At 45.1% G+C, this 23078-nt stretch overlaps 1 protein-coding gene and 1 long non-coding RNA gene across 3 annotated transcripts in view; one reads left to right on the top strand and one right to left on the bottom strand.

Moving 5' to 3' along the window:
• Window positions 1–23078, bottom strand: part of DIP2B (disco interacting protein 2 homolog B) — a 130929-nt gene that overhangs the window by 107194 nt on the left and 657 nt on the right. The window lies entirely within an intron of this gene.
• Window positions 6449–11979, top strand: LOC120390895. The gene is made up of 3 exons (XR_005591170.1): window positions 6449–6490; window positions 9019–9092; window positions 11849–11979. It is a non-coding gene; the product is annotated as an uncharacterized LOC120390895 (long non-coding RNA).

The following is a 23078-nucleotide window of genomic DNA, read 5'->3' as shown; positions in this document are numbered from 1 at the left end:
CAACTAGCCAGTTGCCCTGCCCTAGCTGCCTTTTTCCTTTTCTCCATGCACAGACAAGGTAAAATGACTTTGAATATGCACCCTGCACAGAGGTGGAGAATGAGATCACAGGGAATCTAACACAGCCTCTCTCCTTCATGATGATGGTGACTCCCTGGAACATTCAACATACCAAGAGCCCCTTTCATTCCTGCTTATTTAACACTACATAGCATTGGGCATGTTCAAAGTACGTTCAAACATTAACTGGCTAAGTGAGTCATGAGGAGTGATGCTGCCTAGGATTGCTTGGGGCAGGATGTATTGAGGGAGCAGAGACCCACCTTGAACCTGGAATCCCTATGCAACTCTTTAAACACCACTGATTCACTTGTAGGACGAGCTCTTGGGGTCTTACTCTGAGAACAGCTGTCATATTTCACCCAGAGGTGTCTTAGGCAATTCCCATGTGCAATTAGCACAGCACTTTCAGAGCCTTCGGGAGGAGCAGTGCTACATCAACAGAAGCTGATCATTGCAGGCCCCAAACTCCTGGTAGAGCAGCTTTGATGGGCAGGTTGCTGCACTGATGCTAAGGTCTAGTCCTGGGAGACAAAACTTTCTCCTTTCCAGAAAAGAAATGCCTCTCAGCTTCCCCGCCCCATTCTATCCTCATAGTACCTTGGTCTTCTGTATATATAGCGCCTGCAAGCAAAGCATTCCAAGGTACTTTACAAACTCAAATATGCATGTTAGCATTAGCCACATTTTACAGATGGAGATGCTGACTGACAGGGAAAATGACTTGCCCAAGGCCACATACTGCAAATCAGTAGCAGAATGAGGAACCCAGTTCTCATGACTCTGTTTGGCTGAGAGATAATCCCTCCTCTACATTACTGCCTCTTTCCATTCTTCCATCCCTAGAACATTTATCCAGCGTGTTCTAATGCTACTTGCTCCTTCCCCAGTTTAAATCTCCAACTCTCTCCTTTTCCCTCTCTGCTACATAACTCTTCCTTCGTTCGTAGAGGAATCTGTATATCAGCACTGTACAGTGCGTCCATCTCTCTCACACAATTCTATCTTTCAGCAAAAAGCCTTCTGTAATGCTCCCCATAAAAGGATGCAATATACAACTCTACCCCGTTATAACGCCGGCCGATATAACACGAATACGGATATAACACGGTAAAGCAGCGCTCCGGGGGGGCGGGGCTGCGCGCTCCGGCAGATCAAAGCAAGTTCGGTATAACGTGGTTTCACCTGTAACGCAGTAAGATTTTTTGGCGCCCGAGGACAGCGTTATATCGAGTTGGAGGTGTAAAAATAAACTATCGTTCCTGGTAGAAGAGAGAGTGCCATGCTCTGTTGTGTCCATTTCTAAGATGTGAAAAGAGAGCTACCTTTGCTACAGGCTCAATACAGACCACAGGGAGCCTGTAGGAAAAAGCTCCAAAAGACCCGTCAGAGCCTGAACCTTTATATGTAACTGGCTGCTCTGCCCAGGTATAAGACAAGAAGTTTCCTTCTCAGTCCAGGCTGCCCACAGCTCTATTTTCATGAGCTATCAGCACCGTCACCATTAGACTATGGTATCAAAAGACTGAGCAGGATTACATTGCACAAGAATTACTGCAGGTAAATGTGCATACAGGAGAAATCTCTACAGCTCACTCCTGCTAGAAGACCACACTTCACAGGCACAAAGCCCAGAGTGCAGCAGACAGAACAAAACCATACTGCACAGCAATTTAGGGGGGCACAGGGGAGAGGGGTTGCTTGGACAAGGAGTAACATCCACGCTGACTAGGCAGGGCCTCAATGCCCTATTTAATGGGAACTGTGACTGCTCAGCACATCTGAAAAATCTGTTTTTAAGGTCTCATTTGAAAAATACCCACATTCAAATTTCTTGGAACTCAGCTTACCCACCTTGAAATAGTAAAGGGACAGATACACTCTGACAGGAATCATGTTGTTTCAAATCTGATACATTAGGGCATCAAATCAGACTTTAGGTGAGACCAACAACCTAGGAACTCATTACTTGCCTCCATTATCTCCATATTTTGTCCAAGTACTCATAAAAATCACACATACAACCTCATACGTAAGTGCACAGGGACTTAATAAGTGAAAGATCTTTTGATACCCAAGCCTCAGAGCACAATTATATTTTCATGTTTCTGCAGTGGTCTGTTTCCCCACTATCAGCATTTAAAAACAGTATTAACTCTGAAAGTTTATATTAGTCTGACCTAGAAGAAAGTACCAGCAAATTAACTCATTGATCGTGTTCTACCACTGAATTCTCTCTCTCTCTCTCTGGTCAAAGATGATAATCACAACTCTGATGAAATGTTTAACAGTGGTTCAACTCACAGCTTACTTTGCAAATGAACCACACAACATTACGATGTACTGCAAACTTAAACAGGATTTAACAAGCGAAGTGTATCAAATGCAAGCATAACAAACACTGCTCTACTGTTTAGTTTAAGGTTTCTAGGTGTGGTTGCAGCCAGGACATAATACAGGAGGATCATTTACATGTGACTCACTTGCTTTGTCTTCATCCACCTTGATGCTCAAAAACTAGCCATTTTCTGTATGTATGCAGTGTAGTTGTAGCTGTCTCCGTCCCACAGTATTAGAGAGGCATGGTGAGTGAGGTAAATATATTTATCTGCCCAAACCTGAAGAGGAGATCTCTCTCTCACACCCACAGAAGTTGGTCCAATAAAAGATATTATCTCACTCACTTTGTCTCTCATTTTCTGCATGCAATACATGGCCTTTCATGAAGTATAAAAAGGGACTCACTTAAGAATTTAAAAACAGACAAGACAAAAATTATCCTCAGTGGCAATTCCACCTGTAAGGCCTCCCTTTATGGAATTCTAATTATATGTTTAGCTTTATAATCAATGTTCCACCTCAAAATGTAATACAGCTGATACAGTTAGCTTGAAAATGGTTGTGTAAGACAGCCATGGCACATACAGTCTAAACATACACACCTGTTTGATAATTGGTCAAATTATGTATTACTTGTCAGCTGTTTTGTTAAAGAGACAGTGTTGTCCGCCATACAGAACACAGGGCTGATTCAGCAGTTTTGGATTCTATTCTCAGTTCTGCCATTGTCTTGTGCAACTTTGAGCAAGTCACCTCACCTCTGCGTCCCTCCGTTGTCCCAACTGTAAAATGGAGCAACTTTTTTCAAAATGATTTTTTACAAGCCAAGGATGTAAGCATATATACCATTACTGTTACAGAGCATGTTTGATAACCCCAGACCCAGTGCCTTTTGAAGATGTACTCACCTTCTATATTCAGTTAAACTAAACTTTGTATAGTAGAACCTCAATTTTATGAACACTGACCTTATGAATGACCAGTTATAGGAACTATTTTTCCCAATCAGGGGACAGAGGGAGGAGGAGGGAATCACATAGTGAAAGTAATGCTGACTAAGAACAAGTTGAGGTCCCTTCATATTCTAAGGCTTTCACTGAATTGGAAATCACTCTGCAGTGGTCTGAAGGGCAAGAAGAAAGCGATGCAGTGCACCGTACAGCAACTTATGCACTGTACTTTAATTGTGAGATGTTCCATTTTATGAACTCATCAATCCCCAATTCATTCATAAAATAAGGGTTCTACTGTAAATGTATTGAGTAAGCAGGAGGTCCCAGTTTATGCTTTCACTCAGATCCCTGCTCCTCGCTCCTCCTAAAGTAACAAGCTTCTCTCTCATTCTGTCCATCCAGCTCTGATCACCATTGCACAGCATATAAACATGTACTGGAAGACGTCAAGATTATTTCCCAACCCTTAAGAGCAACTCTTACATGCTCTTCTCCCAACAGTGACAAAGCACACTGCAAACAGGAATTTCAGCATTGCTTCTCAACACAAGACCGTGCTAGTAACAGATTCTGCTTTCCCCTCAGAGAGCATAAATGACTACAATTGTTCTGTGTAACTTTGCTCAGATGTAAGCAGAAATGTTCATGCCATCTCCCCTCCCGCAATGCTCCTTGGATTTTTATTGGCCAGTAAGGGTAGTTTATCAAAGTGCTCCCTGTTTCCAGGGCAGAGAGACAGGCATACAAAGCTTCTAGTGGGAATTACAGTGAAGTGTGCTAATAAGGACACAATGACTAGGCAAAGAAAACAGTCTTATCAGGATGTCCATATTGACTCACATGCATTTTCTTCTGTTCCCAATGGGCAAGTTAAAGTCTGTTTATAAAAAATTCAGAAAAAACTTGTTTCTTACCCAAATGGTCCCTAATTAGGAAACTACTTCAAAGTGCAGTTAATTTGGCACTCTTAGAAGTGAAGGTCTGGCTGCATTAACAGCATAGATGGGGCCCATGGAACCTTCCCTACCATCAGTCTAGACCCACTATTTTCAAGAATGGTGGCTACCAGACAGACCAAACCATGTTCTTAGTGGCTTTCTGGACATACTGCCATCAGGCGCTAGGGCACAAAGTGGGGCTGACACCAGTGCAGTCAATTTAGGTTTGTTGCCAGATTAAGCTGCACCAGAGCAGAAGGTCTATGTTGAGGGATCACATGAATGCAGCGACACCGATGTAGTTAGACCAGCACACGTTTCCTTTAGGCAGACAGAGCCACAATTTGGGAACTTCTGTTGTAAATCTTCCCTTTGCTCTCCAAGTTTCTTTCCAATAACAGGATGGACCAAAGTTTTTGAAAGCTGCTAGGGCTGAAGTACAGGGACAGAATCCTCGTTAGGAACAGAAGATGGGAACAATGTCCCAGCCAGTGCCTTTTGATTGCTGCACTATGGACCCGATGCTCAATGTTAGCCCTGATCCCAGAGGCAAAATGGGAGCACTGTACCCATTAAGTCACCCAGCCATGACAGCTATGGCCATCCTAAAGGAAAGCATTATTCCTGCATTCAAACATATGTTTCTCAAGGCAGCTAGCCATCCTGCTGTTCTGATAGTGAGATTACAGAGGGCCTAATTTTATCAGGCAGGGATACAATTCTTTTAGTAGTTGTTTTTTTCCCCTCTAGGGACAAGGACTGGGGAAAGCAGGTTGCTTGACTGCTGGGGAACTCTTCTGAAAGGCTCCACGCTGATCACTGATGCAGTAATTTATATGCTGGGTTTCCACAATGCAAGGATGCATGCCAAGTTGTCCAAGTCTCCCACTCACCCCCACAAGAGTTCAAAGAAAAGATATTTGCTGATCCTGATGCCAGTCTGTATAATCCCCAATTAGCAGGGGAAAAAAAATTAGAAAAATTTCCAGCAAGTGAAAAATCCCATTGACTCATGCCAGCATTGAACAATAAGCTGTTTTGTTTTTTAAACAGACAGTCTAAGGTAACAGTGAACAAAAAAAAGTGCCCACTTGCTAGAACCTTGCAAAAATAAGGACAAACCACATTTATTATCCTGCTGATTGCTTTTGGTGTAAACACTGGCACAGGATGCAGACAGATAGAGATGTAAGCATCTCAGAAACTCAGATCTTGTAAGTTTGGAAAAGCATTATGCACATATATTAAAAGACCTTTTTTAATCAAATAGGACATACTCAAGAGAGTGGCAACAGATTAGTTTCTCAGAGAATACTCAGGAGTTGCAGACTTTTATTCAGAGGGAGGACTACAGGCATGGAGTCAGAACCACTACTGACGTTGCTTTCTTAAAATGTAGTGGCAAGAACCATGTAGCAGATGGAATGCTGCTGTCTGCAGAGCATCCGTTAGCTGTAATTCAGTGCTTCCCTCACACATGGTGCATATAGGAGGGAGATTTTTCAGTTCTAATTATACAACTATAATGAGACATTATCCTAGATTGATAGCTACTCCTTAATTCCAACAATTTGGGATTTCCAGTCAGCCCTAATTAGGAATTGCTTTAACTGACCCAATTCAGACAATTAGTCAAAAGCTTCTGTGTGCAGACAGGCCTCACGTTACAGGCAACACTCAAGTTGTAACTCAAGGTTAACTGTACAGTGAAGACCAACCCTGTAAGTCACTGGCAACCTGACTCGGGTTCAAACTGGCAGCCAGAGGTGACAAGCCTATTGCCAAAACCCAGATCCATCTAGTTTCTCAAACTAACCTTTTCCTAGTGCACCTGTTAGGATAGATCTCATCTCTGTATATGGTCAAAATAGTACATTTAATAATACATATAAAAGCTAGGTATTATTTGCTGTCTTGACTATTTAACATGCAAAAATGTTTGGGCTCACATGGTGCATATTCCATTACACAAAAGACAAGTGACAGAAATGTATTACTATCATAATAGGTTCACTTACTAATAATTATGCACATTAACTTGATGTTTTTGTAGGTGGTTTTGTTATTAAATGTTAAAGTCAAATTTAAAATGGGATTTTATATTTGTGCTTGTGCATTTGGTAACCAATTGCCCATTTACCGGCAGGTTCAGAGAATGTTCTTTATAACCTTCAGAGATACAGTTTAAAGAAAATCATGGTAAGACAAAATCGATGATTATAGTTTGACACAAGCCAAACAAGAAACGTGGTTCACTTCAGCTTTTATTCACACCTCTGAGACTTTTCTCTGTGATTTGAATCTGACTTGTGGAACTTTGTCACTCTGAACAAACATGATAACCCAATGGCAAGCTTCAGGGCAAAATTAATCAGATACACAGGGTCAGGAAGGAACCCCTTAACCTTTCTATCTCATTACATGTGAGTTAGAAACACTATGGGTCCTCTCTCTCTCTCTCTATATATATATATACACACACACACACACACACACACACACACACACACACACACCCCTTTTCATGAAAATCTGGGTATTGTCCATGACTATAGGCAGGATACAGGGTTCAACAGACCAGCAGTCTGATCCCATATGACAATTTTAACATCCATCACACTTGTCTCTCAAAGTCTCAGCGGGATAGAATTTAAAACAGCAAAGTGATGAACTCTTGAACCCCAGATACTGAAACCCCAGCTATCTAGGGCAGCATCCCTGAGACAGGCTTTAAACACAGAAGTGAGTCAAGTTAGCAAGTCTGCCAAGTACATCTATGCAGCCTGAGCATCCTGATGAGCTGCAAGTACCAGTCATGCTAGAGGCAGTAAGGATCACAAAGACAAACCAGGAATCAGTGCTACCAGATGTCCCCCCTCTCAAGAGAGAGAAATTGGCTCTAGCTACAATATGGCTCCAGAGAAGCAAAGTCCTGACTCTCATCATCTGGAGCTGCTAAAATAGAAGGATTTATAAATTAATACACCAGAAAGGAAGGGTATGGGGAGGAGTAGTCTCCCCCTCCTCGTCAGAGCTGCAGCCTAAACAAAACAGCCATTTTTCCCTTTATCCAACCTAAAAAACCCTACAGATAGAACTAAAAACAGCAAACAAGCATGCTGGATATAGACATTCCCATGCCCACTCCCAAACTGATCGAGTTACTAAACTTATGGAAATGGGATACAGTGCCTTCTGCTTCCAGCAGGAGGTATTATCATCTGATGACCGCTTGCTGGCTCCTACCTGGAGTGAATCTGTGCTCTCTGCCCAGTTCTTAGTGGGAAGGTGTCCGCATCGCCAAAGGATACCACCACAAATCGGCCCCGCAGCTGGCAGTCTCAGACACAAGAAAGAACTGAACGGGCCATAGAGACTAAGCTCCCCGCTCATCCAGGTCGGGGAGTGAGGCATGCTGGGTAAATTTTGGGGCCACTTGTCTAGCCATTGCTGTATCTGTTTTCAGGGGGTGGGAGAAAGAAAGATTCGGTCCCCAGGGCTGACATTTTGGCATCTTTCATCAGCACAAGATTCACAGTTTAAGGTCATAGAGCTGATGTTCACTACAAAGAAAAGTGAAAACAAAAAGAAGAAACTGAATCTGTGCAATTTAGTAACGAAGTCACTGCCTGGGATTATTTGGTCTTCAGGGAACAGGCAGTAAGGACTCCTGATTTCCATAACCAACTCTGCCACTGATTCACTGCATAACCTTTGGAAACTCACGTCATCCATCTCTCTGTGACTCATATCCCCACATGCATAAGACAGGGCCTCAAAGATGTTGTGAGGATTAATTAATGTTTGCAGAGAACTGAGAGATGCTCAGATGAAAGGTACTTCAAGTGTGAAGCATTTAGAAAGGGGTATTAAGCGAGCTTGTGTTCATGTAAGGACCAGGATGTAGCACAGAAAGTTATTGTAGGGGACTGTCAAAAGCTCGGTTACAAACAGGCTCATCTTCTGTGCCAGAAGACATTAACGTGTCGAGTTCACAGAAGGAAGAGAGACCTATTAAGTTCCACAGCCCTGTTCGCTCACCCTGTGCAGGATCTCCCCTTAACCTTGAGGGCTGCCTAAAATCTCCCAGCAAAGGTTTAAAGATTCCCCTCCCCTATTTCAGTATGGCTCAGTATTTAAAAGACCTGGTGCATTCTTTATTTTCTCCCACCACTCTCAGTCACCCTAGCTTGGATCCCCCTTTCCCTCCTTGCTGTTTACACCCTTCAGACATGTGTTGGTAGTAATATCTCCCCCACAACCACAGTCTGGCCAAGCTATATGTGTATTTAGTTCTTACAATCTACAGTCTGTATTCTTAAATCAATCTCTCCAGTCCTTTAATGCTTTTCATTGCTCTGCTCATCTGCATGGTATAACTTTCAGGGGATCTTTTGAGCCTTCTTTTTGATTCACTGGTGATGGGGAATATTTGTTTCTTTGCTTCTCCACTGTGCATTATTTCTGGGCTGAATTTCCTCTTTCCAACTGAGCCACGGACACTGGCTAAGAACCATGTGTAACCATGTCTGTGTCACTCTTTCCCAGGTCATAAGGCCCAAGAGAATAAAGTACAATCGGAACTGCAGACTCTTATCAAAATCTTCTTTAAACCAACAAAGGCGAGAATACTGCTCTCTGGCTTTGCATAACACACCTCATGACATACTCAACCAGGATGTTTATGCATTTCAAAGCACTGCTTCACAACTGTCCTCCCTTTGTAGGCTGCACAGGATGAACATGTCAAAGCCGCATGCAGATTTCTCAGCAGACTCGGAGACACTTGTCAGTCTTGCAGGTAAATTAAAGAAGCGGGGTAATCACAATTGCCACTGAATCAGTTCTGTCTAACGCAAGACGTATGGTTACAGTTACTGCATACATGTATAATAAAAGCAGTACGGCCCCAAAGCTAGGACACAGATTATTCAGGAGATCTGAGTTAGGGCCTCGCTGTGACTCTGCCTAATTCACTTAATCTCCATGCCTCAGTTTCTCCAGTTGTAAAATGCAGGTAATAATTCTCACCCGCCTTTCAGACTGAGAGATGGAAATTGCTAAGTACAATTTATTAGATAAGAAGAAAATCAAGATTTTGCAGTGAATTTTGATTCTAATGGAAATTATGACCCTATCCCATTAACTACAGTCATCCTATGTTTCCCCATGCAGTTCTACCAATACATCTCCATCTCGCCCTGCAGAATCAATCCCTGGCCCCCACCACTCTCCTGACATCTCTCAGTCCCGACTGCAGCACCACTTGTTATTCCTTGCTCTCTAAAAACCTTAACAGGAAACCTTACTCTGCAGATAGACAATATAGTCTTGATTCCTCAAGGAGACACAGCCCTCCCTAACAGGAATAAATAAAGGTGCATGAAGTCATTCACAGAAACACCCACGCTGGAAGTTACAGACCAGACAGCAAAATGTATGTTTAACCACAAAAGTAAACAGAAACCTTAACTCCTTCAACAGCATGAAGCAAGCAAACAAACAATGACCCTGCAGCACTCAGCTCAGAGCAAGTATGAGATCAGATTAAAGTGACACACACTGAATCTCTAAGAGGGGAATTCCTGCCTGTTTCTAAGGAGAGACAGGTCCCCCAGCCGCACCCCTATTGCTTCCCAGATTGAACAAGCTGAAATTTACTACACAGACATCCATGTACTAGTTAAAACCAACAGAGATGACAGAAACTAAGGTCCAACAGCAACTGGCAGCCAAATAAGGCTCTTATTTATCATTATGGGACTTGATCATTTAATCCTCTAGGAAAGAGGTCAACCCATACAGTGCTGAGCCACAGGTGAGACTGTGTTTATGTGGGGGGAGGAAGGGAGGTTAAAAAGGCCAGGAAATGAAAGAATAATGACTAGGTGGTGAGTTGGGACTACTGCCTCTGATTGGCTTAGAACTACACAATTATGCATGCCCCCTTCTCTCCAAGCCCCACACAGAGCCTCCTGCTCGTCTCCTCCACCCGGTATCTCACCTTTAAACTTCAAGCTCCTTGGGGCAGAAACTGTCATTTTCCATTTATTTGTGCTGGGCGCTGTACAAAGGGACATAAATTGTGAGAGCCCTTCAGAGACCGAGTGGGAAATTCCCTACAGCCTATTCCTATATGCGCTCTGAAGCCCTAACTCAGAATTCCTTAGCATTCCACTCCACCTTCCTGAGGTCTAACCGAGATCCGGCCGCCTCACCCAACAGAGACCCTCCCCTGCTCCTACCAGCATCCCCTCTTCTGCCTAGCCATATGGAATGGCTTATGGTTCCAAGTCTGAAGGTCATGGGGAGAGCACTGCTGTGTGACGTAGGAGCTATGTATCTGACCATGACTGCCCCAAGAGCACAGGGGTTTTAAGCCTCACTGTAACACAACTGGATCCCACCCATTCGGTAAACTCCGCAGTGACTCAAATTACTGTTCTTTAAACCTAGTCAATTTTGTAGCACTGGCAATCACGGTCTGTGATAGCCACACTCACGCTTAAACACTATCATTGCTAGCAAGGTTCTACCAATGACCAAGATGATGGGGATTGGGATTTCTTGTTGTCCAAGTCCTGTTTTCAAACTGCTGTTCGCCACGCCTTGCACTGTTAGGGCTGTCTCTACACTAGCGTTTTCCTTAGAATTTTACACAGTGGGAGTGCTAATGTAGACAAGCCACTGGCACACTTGGCTCTGCATCATCTACCCCTGCACAGAGCAGGTGTAGCTGTCATGGTGGTTAAAACACCAGCTGTCTGTCTACACTAAACATTCTCACCATTGGGAAGCATGAAGAAAAGTGTGACAAGGCCTAGGAGGGCTGGTATGCAGTTTGGGTTAGTGTTGTCTTGTCCACACTAGTCAGGGAAGCTTGGTTAACAGCAACTGTATTACAACAAAACTGTAGCTAGTACAGCTGTGACTTGGCATGGTCACCCAGAACAAAAGCACTGGGCACCGTTTGCGAAGTTGGGGGCCTAAATAAGATTCTCAGTGGTACTGAGCGCCCACAGCAAGCGCACATCATCACTGAACATCAGGCCACGCGCTGAAGCACCTAACATCAGATATGCAAGCAGGAGAACTCTGGGCCTGCACTTAAACGCTACAAGTTGTGTCACGTCACAGGGTGGTATTTAACAGTTCAGCCTCGCCTATGTTATAACCACATTACGGAACAGTGTGACAGCCTCGCAGCTTGTATTATATAACATGAATCCACTTGATGTGCATGATAATTACAGGCCTAGCACAGGCCTCCCTCTCTAGCTGACCCAACTCCTCTGGAGCTCCAGATGGAGGAAGCTGCTTCCCTGTAACTACATCTCACTGATCATTTGAAAATGTGTCCTCCCCCCTGCCCAAGCCTCTTCATATCTTGCCCCCTTTGTCCCTCTAACACAGCTGGGATGGAGCTTGTATGAAAAGCAGCGTGAGAGAATTTTGCCTAGAAAGAACACCCCCCAGCCTCAATGTTAGAGTGTTTTAACACTAACATTTTTAGCTCAAAATGGAATTAACCCACCATATGTTCTTCTCCCTCTTAAGTCATGCATCAACCTGCTCCTGAACCTCAGAGTTATGAACACCAGAGATACAAACTGATCAATCAACCACACACCTCATCTGGAACCAGAAGTACGCAATCAGGCAGCAGCAGACACAAAAACAAAACCAAATACATTACAGTACTGTGTTAAATGTAGACTACTAAAAAAAAATAAAGAGGAAGTTTAAAAAAAAAGATTTGACAAGATAAGAAAACTGTTTCTGTGCTTGTTTAATTTAAATAAAGATGGTTAAAGCAGTATTTTTCTTCTTCGTAGTAAAGTTTCAAGGCTGTATTAAGTCAATGTTCAGCTGTAAACTTATGAAAGAACCACCATAACGTTTTGTTCAGAGTTACAAACAACCTCCATTCCAGAGGTGTTCGTAATTCTGAGGTTCTACTGTACCAGCAACTGAGTAGATTAGTCAGTCTGGACTCTGGAATTCTGCAGAGGGGCACTTTTTGGGGAGAAAAGATATCCCCTCTTCCCATCAGACCTGGGAGTCCATGACAGGCTCTCCCTCCTGTTGGCTGGACCAATGCAGAAGAGAGCAAGGATATGAGGGTCTAAGGGTGTGAGAGACTTTCTAACATGGTCTCCTCTCTGCCAGGACCAGCACCAAATCAGTCCACACAGATGTACTTTATGGGTTAATTACAGGTTTAAAGTCAGCTTTTAAGCATAAAGCTAAGATATAGTAAGATACAGGTACAAAGCCCACAGGCCTGTAAGATAGCAGTTTAAGCAGTTAGCATAGGAAGTTAGGCCTATAAGTCTTAGCAAAAGAAAGCTGACCAACAGTGACCCTAAGTCACAAGATAGCAGCATACGATATAATTCTGCAATAATAATTCTGCTGATGTCTAGCATAAAATTCTGACAGGTACCCTCAAGAAGTCAGATGATGCCAGTTAAAGGATGAAGTGGGAGCACTTTCCACAGAAATCCAGGAGAACATTTTAAGCACGAGCATTCAGAGTGGCCCCAAAAACACATTCCAGGTGCAGCAGCTCAACTGGCAGAGGTGTAAAACGGAGTGCCCATTTCTAATGGAAACGTGAAACTGTTCATTCTTTTGAGCTTCAGTCAAGGGCTTTTGTTTAAGTTAAAGTGCTGAGGATATTATCTCATTAAAGAGCAGCAGATGGAAATTCAAAATAGTACTTCACATCATTAGTGATGCATAATATGGGTGTTACTGAGGGCTTGTCTTCACGTACAGCAGTGCAGTGCAGTGGCGCTTTTAGCGAAGACACTCCTACACTGACGGGAGAGCTTCTCCCATTGGCATAGCACTGTCCACACAAGGGGTTAAGTCAGTATAACTACATCACTCAAGGGTGTGGATATTTCACACCCAAGCAATGTAGTTACAGATACAGGTCTGTAGTATAGATCTGGTGTAAGAGGCGGATAAAAATACCAGAAAGGAGTTGAAGGAGAAGGAAGAACAAGATGTAAGTACCTGTGGGTTAATGATACATTTATAATGGTTCATTTATTGTTTATAACATAGTGGGTTGACATGGGGGGAGACAAGGTCCCTTCTCCAAGGAACTTAGATTGTAAGAGATAGAATAAGACCTGTCACTGGAATAAGATAGAAGAGATGTGCAATGAAATGCTAAACAAATGAAAAAAAGGCAAAAGAAGCTGTTCCTGCCATTAACAAGGTGAGTATTTCTAGTAACATTCATAGCAACAGATTTACCAGCAGTTCATACTGCCACAAGCAGATCAGAAGCATTGATGACATATTTGAAGATACTTATGCCACAAGGCACAGAGAGCAACCACAGCGCTATTCTCTGAAATGTCTTCTAGTGCTTTGCCCATACGTTTTAAGTGTACTGAGGGATGGGGCTTCTGACATTTCCATTTTGACCACAAGGTTTGGTCAGAAATGATCTGCAGAGTACAGAGGTTTAATTAGTCCTATTGCTTTCGCCACACAGACTGTTCCTTAAGGAAGTCTCATAATTTCCATTTTCTGTATGTATTTAAGATAATCCTTCTGTTCCATTTTGCAGCCCACATGCTGATGCAGCATCTCTTCCATGCATGGTGCCAGATTAGGGTTAATATTGCATTTTCTTTGGCAGAGTTATAAATACCCAATACCATGTAGGCTAACAGTTACCTAACATTGTGTGCAAAAACAAGCCATAAGAGGGGACCTGAAGAAACCCAGTGACAACAGCACAACATTGTCCCACACCTCTCCATAACACATTATACCAGGAATTAAACAATGCTGCGCCTCCCCCATGCATCACTTGATGTTTATATGCACTCTCTTCACAGGTTCTGCTCCTCTCCCCTTTCAGAAATGGGGAGAGTTAACCTGTTGTTGTGCCCTATTCAGAAACCCCACTAGAAACACCCAGAAGGTAAACAACCACCTCACAATGAAACAGAGATAAACGCAAATGCAAGGAGAAAGAACTGGATTCCTTTTGTTTACACAACCACAGACTGGTTACCCTCAAAAGTTATTAATGCTGCCTTTTTAATACAACTCTCACATGCAATGCTGTTCACTATGCACATAGACTCAGGATTATGCTGATCAAAGTAACAGAGAAACTCATATTAAAGTCTCTAATCTTAACTCGGCAAAGAGACTTATTTTCAAGAGATGCTGAGCACCCTCAAAAGTGCTGAGCAAGTCAATAGGGGGTATAAGTCAGACCCCAATTGTCTCAGAAACAAGGTATCAGTTAAGGGACATTTTCAAAAAGCTTTAGGCTGCTTTGTCAGGAAGGCCACTGAGCCTGTTGGCTTCAGAGAGGAGCAGGGCCTTAAAGTCCGTTAAAAATGTTGTGATTAAGCCAAACCTCATATTAAAAAGCGGCACTGCTCTAGTGCATAATGACAAAGCACTTAACTCTTTTAGACTGCTCTGAAAATTCCTTCCTTAAAAATTAGCGTTATTCTTATTAATAATCATGATTATTACAGTAGAGCCTAGGGGCCAAGAATGGGGCCCATTGTGCTAGGCACTGTACAAAGAATAGTAAACAGTCCCTGCCTCAAACCCTTGACAACCTAAACAAACCAGACAGACACAGGGTGGGGGAGGGGTATAACACACGCACAGAGCGAACAATGCAATATCAAACTTGTTAGTTCCACAGTTTGGGGGTAGGGGCAAGGAGGGGTTACTGAGGAGACAGGCTTTAATTGAATGTACTATTGTAACAGAACCAAGACACAGTTTTTAGTCTGACCATATCCCTTTATGCAGAATGTTATTTCTTTACATATACTGTTTAGACATGAGAATCTCATTCTTTAAAAAAAAGCAAAATATAATACGAGTTAAATGCCAGCTGCAAAGATGTAAGTGGCAAGCAAAAGATTCTGCAAAAACACCAATATTCAAAGTATGCAGAATCATAAAGTATGCAACCAATTCAAGCAACTTATGGCTTCATGCTGCTTGAATTGGTTGCATACTTTATGATTCATGCAGTTTAAACAGCCTCAAGATCAGAAAGTACAGTAATAGGACAAGATTTTCAAAGAACATAATAGTATGTATCAAAAGGTTAAACTATGCAAAGGGTTAGCCTTTTCCTTAATATCACTACAAAACGCAAATGCTTTCCCAGCAGCAGAATGTTCCAGTAAATTCTGCAATTAAGAGTTCTTCTACATGAGATATCCAAGGGCATCAAAAAGGACAATTCCTCAGTACTTCACATTGTCAAAACAGTCCATAAAGGTTAACACCAGACAGTATTACCGCTCTAGTTAAATGCTTAAAGTGTTTCTGAACAGTATTTGGCAAAACAAAAACCAGCTATTAACAGGCTCCTAACAAATGGCTTCTACTGAGAAGTGGTGTCTGCTGCTACAGGACACTTTTCATCCCGCAAGATGCTGAGTGCCAACTGCCAATCAACTCTATGTGAATTTAGGGTGGTCAGCACCTTGACTAATCAATCATGAAGATCCTACTTTTCGTTGATTGCTCTTGTAGAGAAAGGGAAAGGACAGACATGTCTGTAATTTGATTTTTCATAGATTTTAAAGCCAGAAGGGACCATTATGACCATCTAGTCCAGGGGTTCTCAAACTGAGGGTCAGGACCCCTCACGGGTCGCGAGATTATTACACGGGGGGTTGCGAGCTGTGAGCCTCCACCCCAAACCTCGCTTTGCCTCCAGCATTTATAATGGTGTTAAATATGTAAACAAGTGTTTTTAATTTATAAGGGGGGGTCGCACTCAGACTTGCTACGTGAAAGGGGTCACCATTGCAATAGTTTGAGAACCACTGATCTAGTCAGTCCTCCTGCCAGCCAAGAAACGTTACTTAGTGATTCCTGAATTGAACCCAGTAACTTGCACTGGATAGAGCCTTTCACAATCTGTAAAATATAGCCATTTCCTTCACCAGACTCATCTATCACCCAGATTCCAACACATTTCTCTTGCCCGACAAAAATATTCATGTACAGCTCTAGAAGACGACATTTACAACACAGCCATACTGATGGCAACAATCTAGATACTAGGGTGCAGAAAACACCATATGTACATTTAAAGAGAAGAGGAAATGTCACATTCATGTCTCAAACACAAGTTAAGGTTTTGTTTTCAATATAAACAGGAACTTTGTGTGAACTGATTACAGCTGCATGAAACAACTTGCTTATGTCATGTGGAGAGAACATTATGCTGTATTTTTTCCATTGTTATCCAAAGCTTCTCTCCCCCTCCCCCGCCATTGATTTTCTCCAGTCTCCTCTCCCCTGAAAATCCTTAAAACAGCTTTTAAAATTCATGAGGGCAGCAAACAAAGAGGAAAACATCTGTAAGAACACCTGAGAATTGTCACTCCCGAACTATAAACAATCATCAGTTAGGGCTTAGATAAGACCCATGGGGCACTGCACATATGCACCCTTGGAGGCTTGCACATGATTGTCCCCTAAAGTTTACTCTCCGTGGCTTTGGAAGGAAGAAATCATCTTGCAAACTACTCACAACTCCCCTCAGACTTCTGCAGGAAAATAAGCAGAGCACTGTAAGTCAGGAACATCAGACACAGGCTCTGAGACAAAAATGTAAGGGATGTTTGACTACATCTCAAAGATGAGGATACTGCAAAGACTGGCCACAACACACCTGCTGGCTGTGTACATAGGAGAAATTGGGGGACAGACAGGCTACCTGCATGGGGAGTCACCCCATTAAAGAGCCTGGACGGTGAAATCTAAAATTATGCATGCAGGATGGGCATATCACTGTGATTCACCCCATTAAACACAGCTTGAGAGTTCCAAGAGGAGCACATCCAAACACCAGAAAAAGGGACACACATTGGGTCATCCCACTATATAAGAGATAGGCCCAGCTAACCCTCCCCCCGCCCCCACAACCCAGCCTGTCTGTGAGAAGGCAGAAGGGAGGCTCACAAGTATCTGCCCACCCCACAGAAACAGACACAAGCAGGTTTTAGCACATGAAGGGGATTTACCTCAATTAATACCCCACAATTCCTAGCCACCCGGGGGCTCCCCCAACACTTCCATCCACTGCCCCAGCAGCCTGAGGGCTCCCCAAAACCCAGACCAGTCACCCCCCACTGGCTCCCCCAGCAGCCACGGAGAGCACAGCAAAGAGATTGAGGAGAGCCAAGAAGAAATCATCCAAACGTCCTGTGAGAGGACAAGAGGGAAGGGTGAGGAGACCGAAGGGCCAGTAAGGGGAGGAACCCCAGATAACCTCCCCACACCAAGCAAGAGACCAGAGAAGGCTCCCTGCCCCACATCTATCCCCTCCTTGCCACCAGCCCAACCCCCAACTTCCATCCCCCAGCCATAACCCTACCCCACACCTATTCCCCTCAATCCCACCACTCATCCCCGCAGCTCCTCCCAGCCCCACACCTACCCTTAACCCAACCCCAGCCATACACCCTCCCCCCACACTTCCCCCAACCCTCCCAGCCCCACACCTACCCCCCACTCAGCCCTAGCCCAACCCCCAACTTCCACCCCCCAGCCATAACCCTGCCTCACACCTATCCCCTCAACCCCATCACTCATCCCCACAGCTCCTCCCAGCCCTACACCCACCCCTCATTTCCCTAACCCTTCCCAGCCCACCTACCCCACCCCCAAGCATCCCCTCAACCCCACCACTCATCCCCACACCTATCTTCCGAGCCTCTCCTTGCCCCACACCTACCCCAGCCCCATCTCCCAACCCCACTCCTAGAGCCCTCAGCCCCACACCTACGGTGTAACCCAACCCCAGCTATGCACCCTCCCCCCAGCCATACACCCTCCCCCCCAAGCCCCACACCGACCCCCCAGCCATACAGCCGACCCTGCCAAGCCCCACACTGACCCCAGCCATACAGCCCTCCCCCAAGCCCCACACTGACCCCAGCCATACAGCCAACCCCCAGCCCCACCGACCCCCAGCCCTCCCCCAAGCCCACACCGACCCCCAGCCATACAGACCCCCCCAAGCCCCACACCGACCCCTCAGCCACACAGCCGACCCCGCCAAGCCCCACACCGACCCCCCCAGCCATACAGCCCCCCCAAGCCCCACACCGACCCCCCAGCCCTACACCAGCCCCCGCCCCACACTCCTCCCCCCACCTTCGGAGAGCTCCAGCTCCAGCTCGGCCAGCTGCTCGCGGACCTCCCGGGGCAGGGAGCAGGCACCCCGCCTGCCGGCTCGGCCATGGTGGGGACGGGAGACCCGGCGGGGCCCGGCTCAGCGCTGGGGGCTCCGGATCCCGGGCGCAGCAGGAGCGGCCGCCGCCTCCGCCATGCTGAGCCCCAGCGCCGCGGTCACATGGGGGGGAGGGGCCCGGCGCCACCGCCTGGCTGGGCCCGGCTGCAGCGCCGCGCGCCCCCGGCCGGCCAGGCCCGGAACTGCACCTGGCGGCGGGGCCGGACTCTGGGCTTTGCGCCCCCTGCCGGCCGGGCCTGGAACCGCGCCCCTCACCACCCCGGCCGGCGCCCCACCCTCGGTGGCCTTGTTTCTTGGAAAGCTCTTGAGCGGCCTTGCACCCCCGGGGGCCCTCAAGCCCCCCTCCCACCACTGCCCATACACGCCCAGCACGCGGGCCTGCTGCCCCAGAGCTGCAAGATTGGGTTCATTGCACCAACCTGGGGTGGCCAGAGAGACGGGGGGCAGCGGCACGGAGATCTTCAGGGCCCCTGCAAGGAGAGTTTGCGCCCTTGGCAAAACTTCCACCTTGCGCCCCCCTCCCCCCGGAGCAAAAACTAATACTGCATAATGTGGCACTATTAATTAGAATTAATATGAGGGGGTCAAAGGAGATGATCACAATGGTCCCTTCGGGCCCAGGGAAATCTATGAGCAAGGAGGAGGCTGAGAATGCCCCCTGCTCGCAGGGTCTCTCAACAGTCCCAGGCTCTCAGTACTTCACCCTCTGGGGGAACCTAGGGGCAAGGAGGGCAGAGCCAGGCTCTCCCAGGGAGCAGGGGAGGATCTCCCTCAGGATCAGGGCCAGCTCCCCCCATTGGCAGTGCCACCAGGGGGGTGTCAGTGTTTGGAAGCAACACCTGCGCCAGCACTTTCCCCTCCATCACTCTGTGGGGTTTAGTTTCACTTTCCCTTGCCCCAGGAGGCAGCTGCACCCAGCCCCAGGTGTGGCACATTGTAGGGCAAAGCTCACCTGAGCTCAGGACTGAGTCCTGCCTCCACCAACGGCTCCGTCCCTCGGCCACGCTGGTCCCCGAGCCCAGCCAGCTGTCTCCTCCTTGCTCAGCCACAGGCTCCCACGGACTGTCCTGACCCCTCGCTATGGGGGCAGGTTTGTGAAGGAGGCCTCGCTCGCCACTTTTTGGCACCCCAGGAAGCCACCTAGTTCACCTAGTGGTTACACCTGCCCTGCTTCTGCCACCTCTCCATGGTGCAGAGGGTGGGGTGGAGAGAACCATAGGCTTACCAAAGCCGCTAGGTGTATGGCTTATTACTGAGGTTAAGATTTTGTCATGGTTATTTTCAGTAAAACACATAGGCAGGTCGTTGGCAATAAACAAAAATTCACAGAAGAAAATCCCTGACTTTTACTAAAAATAAGGGGGAAGGACTGATAAAGAGAGGGCTGACAGAACCAGCCTCCACTGATTTGGCAGGGGCTGAAGCCAAAGACGTCATGAAGGTTTGTTAGTTACACAATCTGTGATCTCTATATCCCTATTTACAACAACACTCTGTACTCCCTCCCCCTTTTTTTGTCTGAACTTCACCTTGAATGGTCGCTTCGTTTAGCATAACTTAGTTTAGCTGAGAATGTGAGGGAGAGTCTCAAACTGCAGCCATTCTTTTCAGGTGACAATCAGAGAAACTCTCCCAGACTGAGGTGTCATTATAGGAGGTTTTGGAACAAATTGATAAATTAAACAGCAATAAGTGTATAGACACTTGCGTGCCACCTAGGACCAGTATTGGTCAACATATTCATAAATGATCTGGAAAACAGTGAAGGGGCAAATTTTGAAGATGATACAAAACTACTCAAATAGTTGCATCCAAAGCAGACTGAAGAGTTACAAAGGATCTCACAAAACTGGGTGACTGGGCAACAAAATAGTTTAATATTCAGTGTTGATAAATGCAAAATAATGTAAATTGGAACAAACCCACCTCCTTTTCACATATATGAATGTGAATGATGGGGTCCAAATTAGCTGTTATAATTCAAGAAAGAGAGCTTAGAGGCATTATGAATAGTTCGCTGAAAACATCCACTCAATATGCAGCAGCAGTAAAAAAACAAAAAAACCAAACGGTAATGTTGAGAATCATTAAGGGATAGATAAGACAAATACCATATTGCCTCTATATAAATACATGGCATGCCCACATATTGAATACTATGTGCAGATCTGATTGTCCCATCTCAAAAATATATATATTGGAATTGGAAAAGGTGCAGAAAAGGGCAACAAAAATGAAGGTTATGGAACAACTTCCATATGAGGCGAGATTAATAAAACTGGGACTTTACAGATTGGAAGAGAGACAACTAAGGGGGGGATATGATAGAGGTCTATAAAATCATGACTGGTGTGGAGAAAGTAGATAAGGAAGTATTATTAACTACTCATAACACAAAGAACTAGGGGTCATAAAATGAAATTAATAGGCAGCAGGTTTAAAAACAAACAAAAGGAAGCATTTCTTCCCACAATCTACAGTCAACCCGTTAAAAACTTTGCCCATGGATATTGTGAAGGACAAGACTAACAGGGTTCAAAAAAAGAACTAGATAAATTAATGGAGGATAGATCCATCAATGGCTATTAGCCAGGATAGGCAGGGAAACAAAATCATGCTCTGCAATGTCTCTAACCTCTGTTTGCCAGAAGTTGGGAATGAGTGATGGGATAGATCACTTGACAATTACCTGTTCTGTTAATTCCCTCTGAAGCACCTGGCATTGGCCATGTCAGAAGACAGGATACTGGGCTAGATGGATCATTGGTCTGACCCAGTATGGCCAGTCTTATGTTAATGTATACTAACTGTTCGACCTCTTATCTAGCTGTGACACACAGAGTACCTTTCCCAGACCTAAAGCAGAGCTCACTGTAGCACAAAAGCTTGTCTTTCACCCATTAATGTTGGTCCAATAAAATATATTATTATCTCATGCACCATCTTTTTAATACCTGGGACTAACATGGCTACACTACACCTGCAATTAACAGTTTTGCAGTTGTAGTGTAGCCATGTTAGTGTGGGACTCTCCCTGCTGAGTCCCACACACCCCTCCACATCAGTTGCAGTAGTAGCAGCCTCTGTCCTGTTTGCAACTCTGGACCTGGTCCTTTACAGAATAAACAATAGGGGCCAGAGCAGGGCCAAGGGTGTGAACATGGCAGACATTTTTAGGGAACAGGCCTGTGACATTACTATACTATGGCTGTTACCAATGCTGAGTGTCCAACAATTGCTCCTACCAACTACCTATTTCCTCCCTTTCCTGCTCGGTATTGGTCCCTCCCCACAATGAGGAGCAACAGAGCAGGGGGCAAGCTACTGCAAGGCAATCAAGTGAAGCAGCTTCCATATGTTACATTTTGAAGAGGTGTGCCTGGGGAGGGATGCTGACTTGACTGCCCCCTACCCCCTTGGACAGGCAACAGAAAGTCACCGAGCTGTCACCACTCAAGAAAGATCTTGTAGTCATCGTAGTTAGTTCTCTGAAAACATCTGCTCAATAGCCCACAGCAGTCAAAAAAGCTAAAAAAATGTTAGGCCTCATTAGGAAAGGGATAGATAAGACAAAATATCATAACGCTATAAACCATGGTATGTCCACACCTTGAGTACTGAATTAAATGTCATTGCCCTGTCTCAAAAGACACATTAGAATTGGAAAAGGCATAAGGAAAGGCAACAAAAAAATGATTAAGGGGTACAGAACGGCTGCCATATAAAGAGAGAAGACTGGGCCTGTTCAGATTGGAAAAGAAAGGACTAAGGGAGGATATGATAGCAGTCTATAAAATAATGGTGTGGAGAAAGAACACAAGAATTAGAGAGAACCTGATGAAATCAGTAGGCAGATTTTTAAAAAAGGGAAATACTTCTTCACACAATGCAGTCAACCTGTCAAATTTGTTGCCATGGAATGTTGTAAAGGCCAAAAGAGTAATGTATTTTTTAATCCAGTCAATTCAGAGAGGATAGATCCACCAATGTTTATTAGCCAACATGGTCAAGGACACAAGCCCATGCTCCAGGTGCCCAGAAGCCCCCAACTGCCAGAAGCTGGGAATGAACAACAGGGGATGGATCACTCAAAATTGCTGTTCTGTTCACTATCCCTGAACCATACGGAACTGGGCCACCATTGGAAGACGGAATACTGGGCTAGATGGATCATTGGTCTGACCCACTATGGCCGTTCTTATGTTCCCACAGCCCATTCAGACTTTGGCACCACAGCTGATAGTACTAAAAGCAGGGGCCATTGGTGCTAGTTACAGTGAAGTATCCATTCACTAGACATTGGTCTGCGACCACCTTCTGTGGCATCAGTAATAGAACCTCAGGGGGGCTCTGCAGAATAGTGCTGATAGGAAATAGATAGTTGTCTATTCCTGCACAGGCCAGCCAATAGAGAATGTATTCAAAGAGGAGATTAAGGTTTGTGGCAGCAGCATGCCGACACTGTCCTCCACATCTAGCACTGATTGACAGTAAGATTAGTTCAGCAGC

This window comes from Mauremys reevesii, linkage group 25 (genome assembly GCF_016161935.1).
Source record: "Mauremys reevesii isolate NIE-2019 linkage group 25, ASM1616193v1, whole genome shotgun sequence".
NCBI lineage: Eukaryota > Metazoa > Chordata > Testudines > Geoemydidae > Mauremys > Mauremys reevesii.
Note: the sequence above shows the minus strand (reverse complement) of the source record. Positions and strands in the feature narration are given on the sequence as shown.